Genomic DNA, 13743 nt, shown 5'->3' on the forward strand with positions numbered 1-13743 from the left:
GTCGGCGCTGACATGCCTATCTTGATCTGTGGCGCTCAAGCGCCATGCGCCAAAAGTCTGCTCAACCCTGGCGATGACGCGCATCACGGCGTCGTCCATCGCGTTGCCGGGGAGCGCCTTGCCTCGACGGGCCGTGGCGCCTGCTCGTTTTCCTCGTCGACCAGGTTGATGGTAGAGGCGGCACTTTGGTGGGTTGGCATGCTTGGAAAAGGTGGATGTGCTACAGGCTGCGCTTGTCGCCTCCGTGCGTCGCGCGCCGCCTATGCGCAATATATCTGGGTGGTGGGAAACAGGTGAGGAAATGGCGGGAAACGGTGGCGTGTTCATAAAACGCCATCAATTAATGGAAACTTAGCATAGAAGGAACATCGAGCTAGCACAAGAAGTAGATGATGATCAGAAGAACATGGACCGCACTAGGGAACCCGTCGGTGATGAATTCATCAATCCCAAATGGTTGAATACTAGCAAGCGTTTGCCCACAACACACACGGCCTATTCCATCACAAACAGGTCGGATGGATCAACTGTATGCCACGTATCGCACATTGTCAAAAAGTAATGCGGTAGACCTTCTTTAACATGTGTTAAAAAATAAATAAATAATAAAAAACAAGGACCTCGAGGTTAATTTAACATCAACACAACTTCCCATCCAGTCACCCATCTCATGGCTGCTCCAGCCTGAGCACACTTAACTTGAGAGTTTTCTTACATGAGCTACTGGTGGAACAGCTAGTCCTTGCTGATAGGATGCCTCTTCGCATCCTTATGGCGTATCCGGATGACCGCCCGCCCCCCAATGGTCGATAGATGTTGTGTAGACAGAGCATATCACATAAGTCTTATTAGCCGCAACCGCCTGTGTTATTATCGGTGTTCGCACACATTTCTGATTACATACTTGTTTGCCGCGTATCACACACATCTTGTTATATTGAACCGTTTCTGTTCTCTTGTCTCAACACAAACAGTTCATCCGAGTGAACCGCATGCCGTATATCGCACACACCTTCATCTAGCTGACTGTTTCTTTTGTGTTGCCTAATCACAAACAGTTCATCCGAGTGAACCGTATGCTGTATATCGCACACACCTTTAGCTGGCTGACCATTTCTTTTGTTCCTCCTCATCGCAAACAGTTAATTGAGCTGAACCATATGCCTTGCATCGCACACGCAACTAAAATCTGAACTGTGTTTGATGCATCCTCCATCGCAAACGTTTTGCACCTTTTTTGACGGTTATTTTACACCACCTTTGCGATTATGGCATCGCACACAGTTTCGTCGAAGGGTCTCTGATCGTAGTGTCGCGTTAGCAGCATCCTGCAGTAGTGGATGATCATACAAATTCTTTATGCGGGATTGAATTTTGTTTCTAGAAATATTTTAGATTCCGCCACGGGTGGTACTTTTATGGAGATTACTTTAGGTGAGGCTATTAAATTGCTTGATAATATTATGGCAAATTATTCACAATGGCATACCGAAAGAGCACCTACTAGTAAAAAGGTTAATTTAGTTGAAGAAATTAGTACCTTGAGTGAAAAAGTTGATGCTCTTATGAAATTGGTTGCTTGTAAAAATGCTCCTATTGATCTTAATGATGTGCCTTTGTCTACTTTGATTGATCAAAATAGTGATCCCGTAGATGTGAATTTTGTCTCGTGCACCAATTTTAATAACAATGCTTATAGAGATAATTTTAATCCTAGGCCTTTTCCTGGAAATTACCCTAATAATTATGGAAATTCCTATGGTGATTCTTCTTAAAATAATAATACAAACCCTTCTGATATTGAGATTAATATTAAAGAATTTATCAATGCTCAAAAAGTTGTCAATACTACGATAGAAGAAAAGTTGAATAAGATTGATGATATGTCTAGAAGCATTGATAGAATTTCCCATGATGTAGAAAATCTCAAGATTTTCCACCTAAGGTTGATATCAATGAATCCATTAAAGATTTCTATGTTTCTATGGATGAAATTAAGAAAAGAACCGCTATGCTTAGAGCTAAAAGAGATTTTTTTTCGAAAAAGCGTTTTCTACCGATTGCTTTCATTAAAATGATGAAGATCTTAAAGTGATTGGTGTTTCTTTTATTGGTTCCTTGTTTATAAGATTTAAATTTATTATAAAGGGACTTAAGAAGAGTCAACTTTAGCTAGAGGTGTCCCAAAAATTCGGAGGGTGAAAATCTTGATGAAAAAATTGATGAAAATGGGTTTGGAGAGGTCAAAACTTTAACTAGTGATGTGTCCACTCTTTTGGATTACAAAGACTTTAATTATGATAGTTGCTCTTTGATTGAATGTATTTCTTTGTTGCAACCTATGATAAATTCACCCCATGCGTATGAACAAAATAAAGGTTTTATGAAACATATCGTAGATGCCATGATGAAAGCTTTAGAAGAAAAGTTGGAATTAGAGATCTCAATTCCTAGAAAATTATATAATGAGTTGGAGCCTACCATTAAAGCCAAGATTAAAAATTATGAGTGTTTTGCTTTACAAGATTTGGGTGCTAGTGTTTCCACAATTCTGAAATCTTTATGTGATGTGCTTGGTCTTACCAATATTGAAGAATGTTCTCTTAATTTGCACTTGGCGACAATACAAGTAGCAATACAATACCTTCAATTAAACATTTATTCAAAACCTTCAATTAAACATTTATTCAAAACAATACGACAATACCTTCAATTAAACATTTATTCAAAACAATACGACAATACAAGTAGCACAACATGACAAAGCACGATCATGTGGATGAAGGCCGGTACTGACCTTTATCACACGAATTATCTGAAATCAAGTTATTTTTTGGGTCCCAACATATTTCCATGAGGGAAATTTGTTGGGACCATTGAAGTCCTTGAGAAAGGCGACAGGAAAATGGCCCGAGTCATTGCAATCTCTTTCTTATGCAGTTCAACTAAACTTAAGCATCCCTATTTGTTGAAATATTTGAAACATATTATTACATTAACAATGGTACTAATTGATAAATCTTATAGTCACAAAGATAAGCATTTTCATTATCCTCATTTTATCAGTGGCTCTAACGGTGCCTCAATTTATTAGTGACATTAGATTAACATGGAAAACAATAGCACTTTCTCATGACAGTACCTAAACAGTAGCACAACACCTACATTGATGACAAAGCTAAATCACATGGATGAAAGTCGTGGGCCGGTACCAACCTTTGTCAGGAGGCTTATTGCGTATAGCATATAGATGAAGCACTTCACTGGGATCCATCCGTTAGTATCTACTATGACTGTCATGCTTACTATTTACTCCTGGATTAGTTTAATGTTTCCAACATATTCTTGTGCAGTTCCACAAAATATATATTATCTTCAAACAAGATCCCTGTTTGCATGAGTAGAGACAATTGCATATTATATTAAGAGCGGCATCAAATCATAGTGGAAAAACAATAGCTTGTTCCATGAGTCAACAAATTAAAATGCAAAACAATATCATTACTTGTTTCATCATAGTTCCAGTGTTCATCACAGCACTAGGATTTGATTTATGTTCTTCTTCCGCTTGTTCTTCCCCTTCATCACTTGGTTCAATAACAGACAAGCTTCGCCTTCAATGTAAGATTTGGCATGTCAATTAGGGAGCACAAGTATAGCACTAAACAACAACATTAATTTTCTGAGGACAGTAGCAAAATAGAGGCAAACCGTTGAAATATCATTATCTTACCTCAATGGGATATTATGGTGCACATATGGATAGGAAGTCTGATCTCCTTTTGTGCAATTCACTCAAATCAAACAACATTACCGTACAAGTAGCACAACATGTGAAAGCACACTGCAGAATCAGGTGGAACAAGGAGGGTACTGACCTCTCATGATGCAGAATTCAAACAACTCACACGAAGAAGATTTGAAACAAATTTGCCAACACGGATAGGAAGTCCGATCTCCTTTTGTGCAATTCCAGTAAAATCAAGCAATCAAGAAACATTGTCGGTGTGACATTTTAGTTCAGCTACACAAAAACTCCTAAGCAAAAGTGTTTTGTGCAGTGCACCAAAAGGTCGCAATAGCAACGGGGTGAAATAGATATCCCTGTTTGCACAGAGGTACAAAGCAAATAATGATTGGCCAATAATGATGGATGACACATACGCCCATAAAAAGAAGCATCTCACTTATCTAAATGGGAAAGAAAGCAGGCAGTAGCATCTATTATCTATAAAAAGTAATTGACGGGTTAACCAAAAAAAGATAAATGTGCTAGAAATTACCACAAAAATTAGAAATATCCGACCTTTAATTTATTAGATCTCAAAATCCCAACCGTTAGATGTACTTCTATGTTCATTAAATTACCCACCAATGCCACCGTAAATATATATGGGTAATTTTCTCTAAACTCTCTTTCTCCCCAAACCCTATTTTCTAAATCTCCCCCATGGCAGCAACACACGTCTACATCTAGCTCCCCCCATGGCAGCCGCCGGCCACGTCTACGTACATGATCCGCCTCCCGTGGATTTTCTCTATAGTTTCACTGGCTAGAAGCAGTGCTGCTAGTACCTCTCAAGGCTCCCCGTCCTTTTCTACATCTAATTCTTGCTTGAGCATCGGGTGGTTTTTGATGTGTTTTCCAATTTCAATGTTTAATGATTTTTCTTTTGCAGATTCCGCGCAGGAACACATGCCGGTTGTGGGCGGCCGTGTCCAGGAATTACCGGGGCGCTGGCAATGCCACACGCACATACACATTAATCTAGCTGTTGGATGTCCCACGTACACATAAAAAACAACAAAGCTGATTGTCTATTCCGGCAGCTGAATCAATCAGCCGAAGCTGTTGTCGTATGTGCATGTCAAGGTCATTGAAGTCAAGCACCATGCACGGATCTATCAAGAGATTTAAGTACGTGCATGCTGCTCCTATGTAAAGCATCGGCCAGAACTAATCCATGATGTAGAAGTTAGCTTGCATCATTCTAACCAGGAGTACTTGATGGCGTGGATCTTCCTGGGTTTACGACCACCATCCTAGCCTTGCACTGTCTACACAGATAGATACTGCGGAGTGGCAAAGTGCCGTTGTTCCACGATCAGGCTGTCCACGAGGACATTGATGTAAGCCTTAAGGATATATACGACTACGAACTACAAAATATCACGCTAATCTCTTTAAATAATTTTTTGTGTGCAAAAGTATCAACCTAATTAAATGTTGTGACTATGCAGGTATGTATGCTTAGGTTTCCTGTACACAGCAATTATTAGGTAATGTAGATGTGATTGGGATGCACATATGTTGGCATTTGAAGAATAAAAAAATTGATGTGATTAATTAGTTCTTTGCAAAAGAAAAAACTATAGCTGAAGCTTTATATATTTATTTACATCCTTTTGTTCATTTAATTACAGCAAGTATAATTTATTTCTGGTCCAGAGGATTTATCTGGGTATTTTAAGAAAGAAAAGAAATAGGACATCATGTAAGAAACTATTGAAAAAGTTATAGAAAATACGACAACAGATTATAAACTTTTTGGCTAACTATATTGTTGCAGGTGTCATGATATGCGTATACTGACCCATTCAGACAACCATGAAATTAATTTTTGAAATTACCAGCAGTGACCATAGTTTTCGGCAAATGTTTGGAGAAGGGAAGGCATTTTCATGCCTTTGCGGAAAAAAATAGAAGAACCGACCGATACTTAAGAATAAGTTCAGCCCTCTGCTCTCCTAAAATAACTGGGATTATGCGTTTTGAGAATGTGTTTCTAGATTATTATAAAATCATTTTTAATCTTGATGTCGAGCCGTATTTTCTTTTGTAGCATGCCATGTTACACTTAGGGGTAGTTATATTTTTAAATACATGAAATATGTATAATTCAGTTCCGTCTCTGTGTAAATATGTACAAAAATACCTCTAGAAGTCATATGTGATATGACACAGAGCTTTGCAAATTCCAGTTGAATAGTGTTGGACAGTCTAAAATTTCTGAACATGTTGTCACTGAGGTTACATTTATAATATTATTAATGAACCAAATTTCCCTTTTTGTTCCTTTAATATGTCTCATGAATATTATTTTCTATTTGGCCAATCATTATCTCTCTAACCGGTATTATAGAACATTCAGGTGGAAATTTGCAGGCCGCCACATTTTACCTTCATGTAGCAATGCATGATTCCATAGTTAAACTAACAATAACCATTCGTCAACGTGTTCTTTTAATGTTGGAGATATTATTCTGTTGCGTATGAACTCCTTGCCTATGATTTTAGCTAATGTTTTATATATTGTTACAAATAGGATGTTTTGTTATATACTTAAATATTATTTTCTTTGATCTATCGATGTTCTTTCACGAATTTTTGAAGAATTTTCAGTCGTAACAGCAATAGATGTATTACGATGGTTACTCACGAAAAAACACTTTTAGTATAATTATTGTTCAACAAGTTGCTGCTAGCAACCTTTTATTAGATGAGAATACGTACATGGGAAAATTTGTAGGCTACAAAAAATGTTCAAAATTATAAATAACATATCAATGCTCACATCATATGTTCAACTGATATGCAGAAGTAACGGAAACGTGCATAAAGAGCCAGTGGAGGGAGAAAGGAAAGGAGAAAGGGTATCGAGCTGGAGCAATATCTATATGAAGGTGTGAGTGTGAGAGGACATGTCTGAGCACTGTGTGCTTCTGCAGGAGCCTGTTGGGCTAAAAGCTACACTAATCATTCAAGTAGAAAAATGTAATTTTACTCAAAAAAAGACAAACATTACCTGCTAATCAGTTTAAAAAATGATTACATACAATATACATCATACATCACCTGGAAACAAAAGTATAGTGCATAATACGTGTGCATAGCCTAAATTATATACTTTCCGGTGCTGGAACATATTTCCAAAAAAATGCAAGGGCACCTCCTATCCTAATAATCACCACTTGAGAACAACCCAAAAAATTTGACAATTTTACTTGATGTAACATAACTTTGCTAAATACTAGCCCGCACATAGAGCGGGCCACTTTGCTAGTTTCTCAAACAGTGGCATCGATTCATATTAACAAAGAGATTATATTAACAATAACATTTGTTAAACATGCAATTTGCTTTTAACAGTGGCATTGCTTCTATTTTCCAACGGTGTTATTAGATTAACAACAACTAAACAGTTGTATGGGGCAGTGGACACACCAGCACCATGTGCATCCACCAATGTATAAAGGGGTGATGCAGAGTCTATTGCAACAAAGTACCAAAGAGCATATATGTGTTGGTCCCATTTTTGTTCTAAACACCTCTTCCTATGTGAGGGCAGCAAATCTAGTCCGCTCAGACTCTACTACCTTGTCCCCCACACCCTGGTTTCTTTCCTTTTGCAATAAAGAGAGATCAGCTTACAGATGTGTGTACTGCGTTTACCCTTTTTCCCTTTTCGACTAACACAACAGTTGGATAGCCAGTCTGTACTACTTTCCCCCTTCCTTTCCTCTTTGAACCACGCCCTAGATTCATGCTATACAACTTTCCCCCTTCTTTCCTGTTTGAACCAACACATAGATTCGAGTGCAGAAGCGAAAAAGAACCACATGCAGCTAGAGAAATGCCGATTTCAAAGTAAGCTATACCTTAGGGTTTAGGGATGTGGCTAGGTGGGTGGCGGGAGGCCGGATCTACCCACACTGTGTACGACATCAAGGAAGAAGGGGTCAGAGGCCCTCCCACGTCGGCGTTGGGTGAAAGAAGACAGCACCGCCGACAGTGGATTCCCTCCCTTGCCGACGGTGACAGCGTCAACAGTGCACCTCTTCCCATTCCCTAGCGAACGAGATCTGGCCGGCTCTTTGACCAGCAGTGAGGGGGAAGAGAGAGAGGTCAACACAGTCTTATTTAGATCTGGAGAGGGTGAGAGAGTGTGAAGAGAGCAAACCCTAGCAAACAAGCGTTGAGGCTCCAACGTGTATATATATAGTGGAGAGAGAGTGTGAAGAGAGCAAACCCTAGCAAACAAGCGCCGAGGCTGCAACGTATATATTGAAAGGTGGGATGCACAATCCTTCAATTTTTTTTTGAGAAATTCAATTTTAATTATTTTGTATGTACAATTTGCCCTCTTCTAGTAATTATCGACACTTGTATTCGGCCTAAATCAGTGTGCCACCGTATCTCGTACTACCTCTGTCTGGATATTTACTCCACATCATATTTCTGTCAAAGTTTGACCACATATTTAACTAGTAAACTGCTAATACATCCCAGCGAAGAATAAATATTATTGGCTTCTTGTTTTTATGTAGTTATATAATATTTTTTATAAAATTTTGGCAACATAATTAACTAGTGGCAAAAATTCAGAACCAACTCATAAATAAAGTGTTTATACAACTCAATGATTGAAAGAACGTAGTCAACATTTAGTTTATAGATGGACAAATAAACTTTGCAGGGGAGCTATAGACAAAGTTGTGAGAAGGCTTATAAATCAATACAAAACTTTTGTGATAAGGCTTAGAAATCAATACAAATAAATCATCGCCTTATTTAGATTTGGAGAGGGTGAGAGAGTGAGATGGGAGCAACCCTATCAAGCAAGCCCTCTCAAGCCTACATATATAATGGAGTAAAAAAACTCCTCCATAGCAATAGCTTCAAATAGAAGGAAAAGGCTCCTTCGCATCCGCGCATTGCGACATGCGATTAGCCTCAGGAGGTGCACGCTTTCGGACAGGGATAATGGGGCTCACCACATGTGTCTTCAACAGAAAAAAATCACCCCCATGATTTCAACAGGTGGGGCTGGGGTGTGCCCTTCCATATTTTATCTCCCTCCGTGAATTCAGTTGCTGGGGTCTGAGTGTCTCCTTTTCTATCTGTCATCCTGGCTTATTTAAAATGGAAAGTTTACTTCGTAGGTTCTTGTCGGAAATCGCTCATCTCAATGAGCGCATGCGAAATAGCATGGAAAACATGCGGAGCAATCTTTTTTTAACATACCAGGAAAGAAAAACTCGATCAATACACCCTCAATACTGGTGCATTAGTCATCTTAGGTTGTGCACCACAACCAAGGTGGAGGGAAAACGTGAGAACTTGATGTTTATTTGGTAATTAATACCATTGCTTGCAGAGAACTGACCACTGCATGTTGTGTAAGTAGTCTTAAGTTATTGAATGCATACACACCCCACATCTCCTATTGGCTGATTTCTTTTTTCATGGCAAAAACAAGGAACGTGGTGGTAATTAATGCACCACACCTAAGAGTTTTGGGATTATTTGGTTTTCCTAATGTGCCTGATGCACCGGTACAGAGGGAGTAACACGCCACCGCATCCCGATCGCACTTTGTATCTCTCACGTGTGGTCGACCCTCTATTATTAAGTGAACAAATTAAACGGTCAAATTATCACGTAAGCTACCTCTTCGTGTACAAATGCGCTCCATTGTGTACTTGCGGCTGTGTCAGAGGGAACGAGTGCGTGCGTGTACGTCTTCTCTTCTTGTACTCCATTTATCTCACTTCATGTGGTTTCCCACTCCTATGATATTCCTATCCTATGAATCAAATGAGGCCGTAGTGTATGTGTGTGTGTGTGTGAGAGAGAGAGCGAAACATCGACCTATAGAGAGATGGTGTGTACTATCAGTGTGTGTGTGTGTGAGCGCGCGCACATGTGTGTTAGAGAGAGCGAAACATCGTCCTACAGAGAGATGGTGTGTACGGTTAGTCACGAGATAGTCGTGACTGTGTGGGATGGAGACCTAGAGTCACGTTGATTGATCTGTCGGTGGGGATGAGAGCGAGAGACCTAAATTACATAACAATATTTACGTAGGCATAGCATCTCTTATTTCCAGGCATCTGAACCGCTTCCACGCCCACTCCAGACCACCCTGGCCCACCTGTCCGTGGTAAAACCGGCAGACCTTTGGGTAGGGGGACCCGAGCTGTGGATCTCGGATCAGTGGGTAAGAAGGGACGAAGGAGACATTATTTACCCAGGTTTGAGCCCTCTCGAAGAGGTAATACCCTATGCCCTGCTTTGATTGTATTGATGGTTGTGTATCGAGTACAAGCTTGATCTACCTCGAGATCATATGTTGTGTTCTAACCCTAAGGCTAGGAGGATATGATTATGATTAGATCCCTTCACAAGCTAAGCCCCTTGGCTTATATACATGCCAGAGGGGCACCTAGGGTTACATAGTCGGTTGCAGATTTAAGGATGCACATGGCGGCAGCCGAAGATGTTCTTGGAGTACACGTCAAGTCTTTGGCAGAAGCTGTCTTGATCACGTCAGGGCGCGAAGCTTCCAGAGTCCATCCTTATGATAATGAGGGCAAATAAGCTCGCCCCGAGGACTGTAGGCCAACTAGGCTGGTACCCCTAGTATAGGACACCATCAGTAGCCCCTAAACTAGCCTTCGACACCGAGGTTGACGCTCATCTTCGGTAGAGTGACTTCAGTCTTGGGGTCTTTGGATCGATAGACAAGTTCCTGCGTACTCCCCTGATTTATGCTTTGGAGTCTTCGGTTCAACCGACGGGTTTACTCGGGGTCCGGCCCATTGCATGTGGCTTCCAGACCCTTACCTCGATCACCGCTCCTTCTAGGGAATCGAGCTACATTATGGCAGGACGTCGAAGTGTCGGCCTTTCCCCCTTTATTTAACACGTACACAATCTAGAATTACTAGAAAGCGCATCTTGACCTCCCTTCTCGATAATCCGACGCAAGTCTTCCCTTCTCTCCCAAGGTCCAACCCTGAGAGTTCTTTAGAAATGGCAAGCAATGCAGGCTCCTTGAAGCGACCTCTGATGTCTACTACGCAACCTTGTTCTTGTACACGTTGTTGGGCCTCCAAGTGCAGAGGTTTGTAGGACAGTAGAAAATTTCCCTCAAGTGGATGACCTAAGGTTTATCAATCCGTGGGAGGCGTACGATGAAGATGGTCTCTCTCAAACAACCCTGCAACCAAATAACAAAGAGTCTCTTGTGTCCCCAACACACCCAATACAATGGAAAATTGTATAGGTGCACTAGTTCGGCGAAGAGATGGTGATATAAGTGCAATATGGATGGTAGATATAGGTTTTTGTAATCTGAAAATATAAAAACAGCAAGGTAACTAATGATAAAAGTGAGTACAAACGGTATTGCAATGCTTCGAAACAAGGCCTAGGGTTCATACTTTCACTAGTCCACGTTTTCTAAACAAGGATAACATAATTAGATCATATAACAATCCCTCAACATGCAACAAAGAGTCACTCCAAAGTCACTAATAGCGGAGAACAAAGGAAGAGATTATCGTAGGGTACGAAACCACCTCAAAGTTATTCTTTCCGATCAATCCATTGGGCTATTCCTATAAGTGTCACAAACAGCCCTAGAGTTTGTAGTAAAATAACACCTTAAGACACAAATCAACCAAAACCCTAATGTCACCTAGATACTCCAATGTCACCTCAAGTATCCGCGGGTATGATTATACGATATGCATCACACAATCTCAGATTCATCTATTCAAACAACACAAAGAACTTCAAAGAGTGCCCCAAAGTTTCTACTGGAAAGTCAAGACGAAAATGTGTGCCAACCCCTATGCATATATTCCCAAGGTCACGGAACCTGCAAGTTGATCACCAAAACATACATCAAGTGAATCAATAGAATACCCCATTGTCACCACGGGTATCCCACGCAAGACATACATCAAGTGTTCACAAATCCTTAAAGACTCAATCCGATAAGATAACTTCAAAGGGACAACTCAATCCATTACAAGAAGGTAGAGGGGGAGAAACATCATAAGATCCAACTATAGTTGCAAAGCTCACGGTACATCAGGATCGTGCCAAATCAAGAACACGAGAGAGAGAGATCAAACACATAGCTACTGGTACATACCCTCAGCCCCGAGGTTGAACTACTCCCTCCTCGTCATGGAGAGTGCCGGGATGATGAAGATGGCCACCGGTGATGATTCCCCCCTCCGACAGCGTGCCGGAACAGGTTCCCGATTGGTTTTTGGTGGCTACAGAGGCTTGCGGCGGCGGAACTCCCGATCTAGGTTATTTTCTGGAGGTTTGGGGATTTATAGGAGAGGTTGGCGTCGAGAACAAGTCAGGGGGCCCCACGAGAAGTCCACGAGGCACAGGGGCGCGCCCTCCACCCTGGTGGGGCCCACGGGCCTCCCCTCCGGTAACTCTTTGTTCCAGTATTTTTTATATTTTCCAAAAAAAATCTCCATTGATTTTGAGCGCATTCCGAGAACTTTTATTTCTGCACAAAAAACAACACCACGATAGTTCTGCTGAAAACAACATCAGTCCGGGTTAGTTCTAACCAAATCATACCAAAATCATGTAAAAAATATTATAAACATGGCATGAATACATCAAAAATTATAGATACGTTGGAGACGTATCAGCATCCCCAAGCTTAATTCATGCTCGTCCTCGAGTAGGTAAATGATAAAAACCGAATTTTTGATGTGGAATGCTACCTAACATATTTATCAATGTAATCTTCTTTATTGTGGCAAGAATATTCAGATCCATAAGATTCAAAATAAAAGTTTAATATTGTCATAAAAACAGTAATACTTCAAGCATACGAACAAAGCAATCATGTCTTCTCAAAATAACATGGCCAAAGAAAGCTATCCCTACAAAATCATATAGTCTGGCTATGCTCTATCTTCATCACACAAAATATTTAAATCATGCACAACCCCGGTTTCAGCCAAGCAATTGTTTCATACTTTAGTATTCTCAAACTTTTTCAACTTTCACGCAATACATGAGCGTGAGCCATGGACATAGCAGTATAGGTGGAATAGAATATGGTGGTTGTGGAGAAAGCAAAAAGGAGGAAGATAGTCTCACATCAACTAGGCGTATCAACAGGCTATGGAGATGCACATCAATAGATATCAATGTGAGTGAGTAGGGATTGCCATGCAACGGATGCACTAGAGCTATAAGTGTATGAAAGCTCAAAAAGAAACTAAGCGGGTGTGCATCCAACTTGCTTGCTCATGAAGACCTAGGGCATTTGAGGAAGCTCATCACTGGAATATACAAGCCAAGTTCTATAATGAAAAATTCCCACTAGTATATGAAAGTGACAGCATAGGAGACTCTCTATCATGAAGATCATGGTGCTACTTTGAAGCACAAGTGTGGTAAAAGGATAGTAGCATTGCCCCTTCTCTCTTTTTCTCTCATTTTTTTATTTTTTTATTTTTTTATTTGGGTCTTTTTTATGGCCTCTTTTTTTTCGTCTGGAGTCTCATCCCGACTTGTGGGGGAATCATAGTCTCCATCATCCTTTCCTCACTGGGACAATGCTCCAATAATGATGATCATCACACTTTCATTTACTTACAACTCAAGAATTACAACTCAATACTTAGATCAAAATATGACTCTATACGAATGCCTCCGGCGGTGTACCGGGATGTGCAATGACTCAAGAGTGACATGTATGAAAGAATTATGAAAGGTGGCTTTGCCACAAATACGAAGTCAACTACATGATCATGCAAAGCAATATGACAATGATGAAGCGTGTCATAATGAACGGAACGGTGGAAAGTTGCATGGCAATATATCTTGGAATGGCTATGGAAATGCCATAATAGGTAGGTATGGTGGCTGTCTTGAGGAAGGTATATGGTGGGTGTATGGTACCGGCGAAAGTT

This window comes from Triticum aestivum, chromosome 3D (genome assembly GCF_018294505.1).
Source record: "Triticum aestivum cultivar Chinese Spring chromosome 3D, IWGSC CS RefSeq v2.1, whole genome shotgun sequence".
Taxonomy (NCBI): Eukaryota; Viridiplantae; Streptophyta; class Magnoliopsida; order Poales; family Poaceae; genus Triticum; species Triticum aestivum.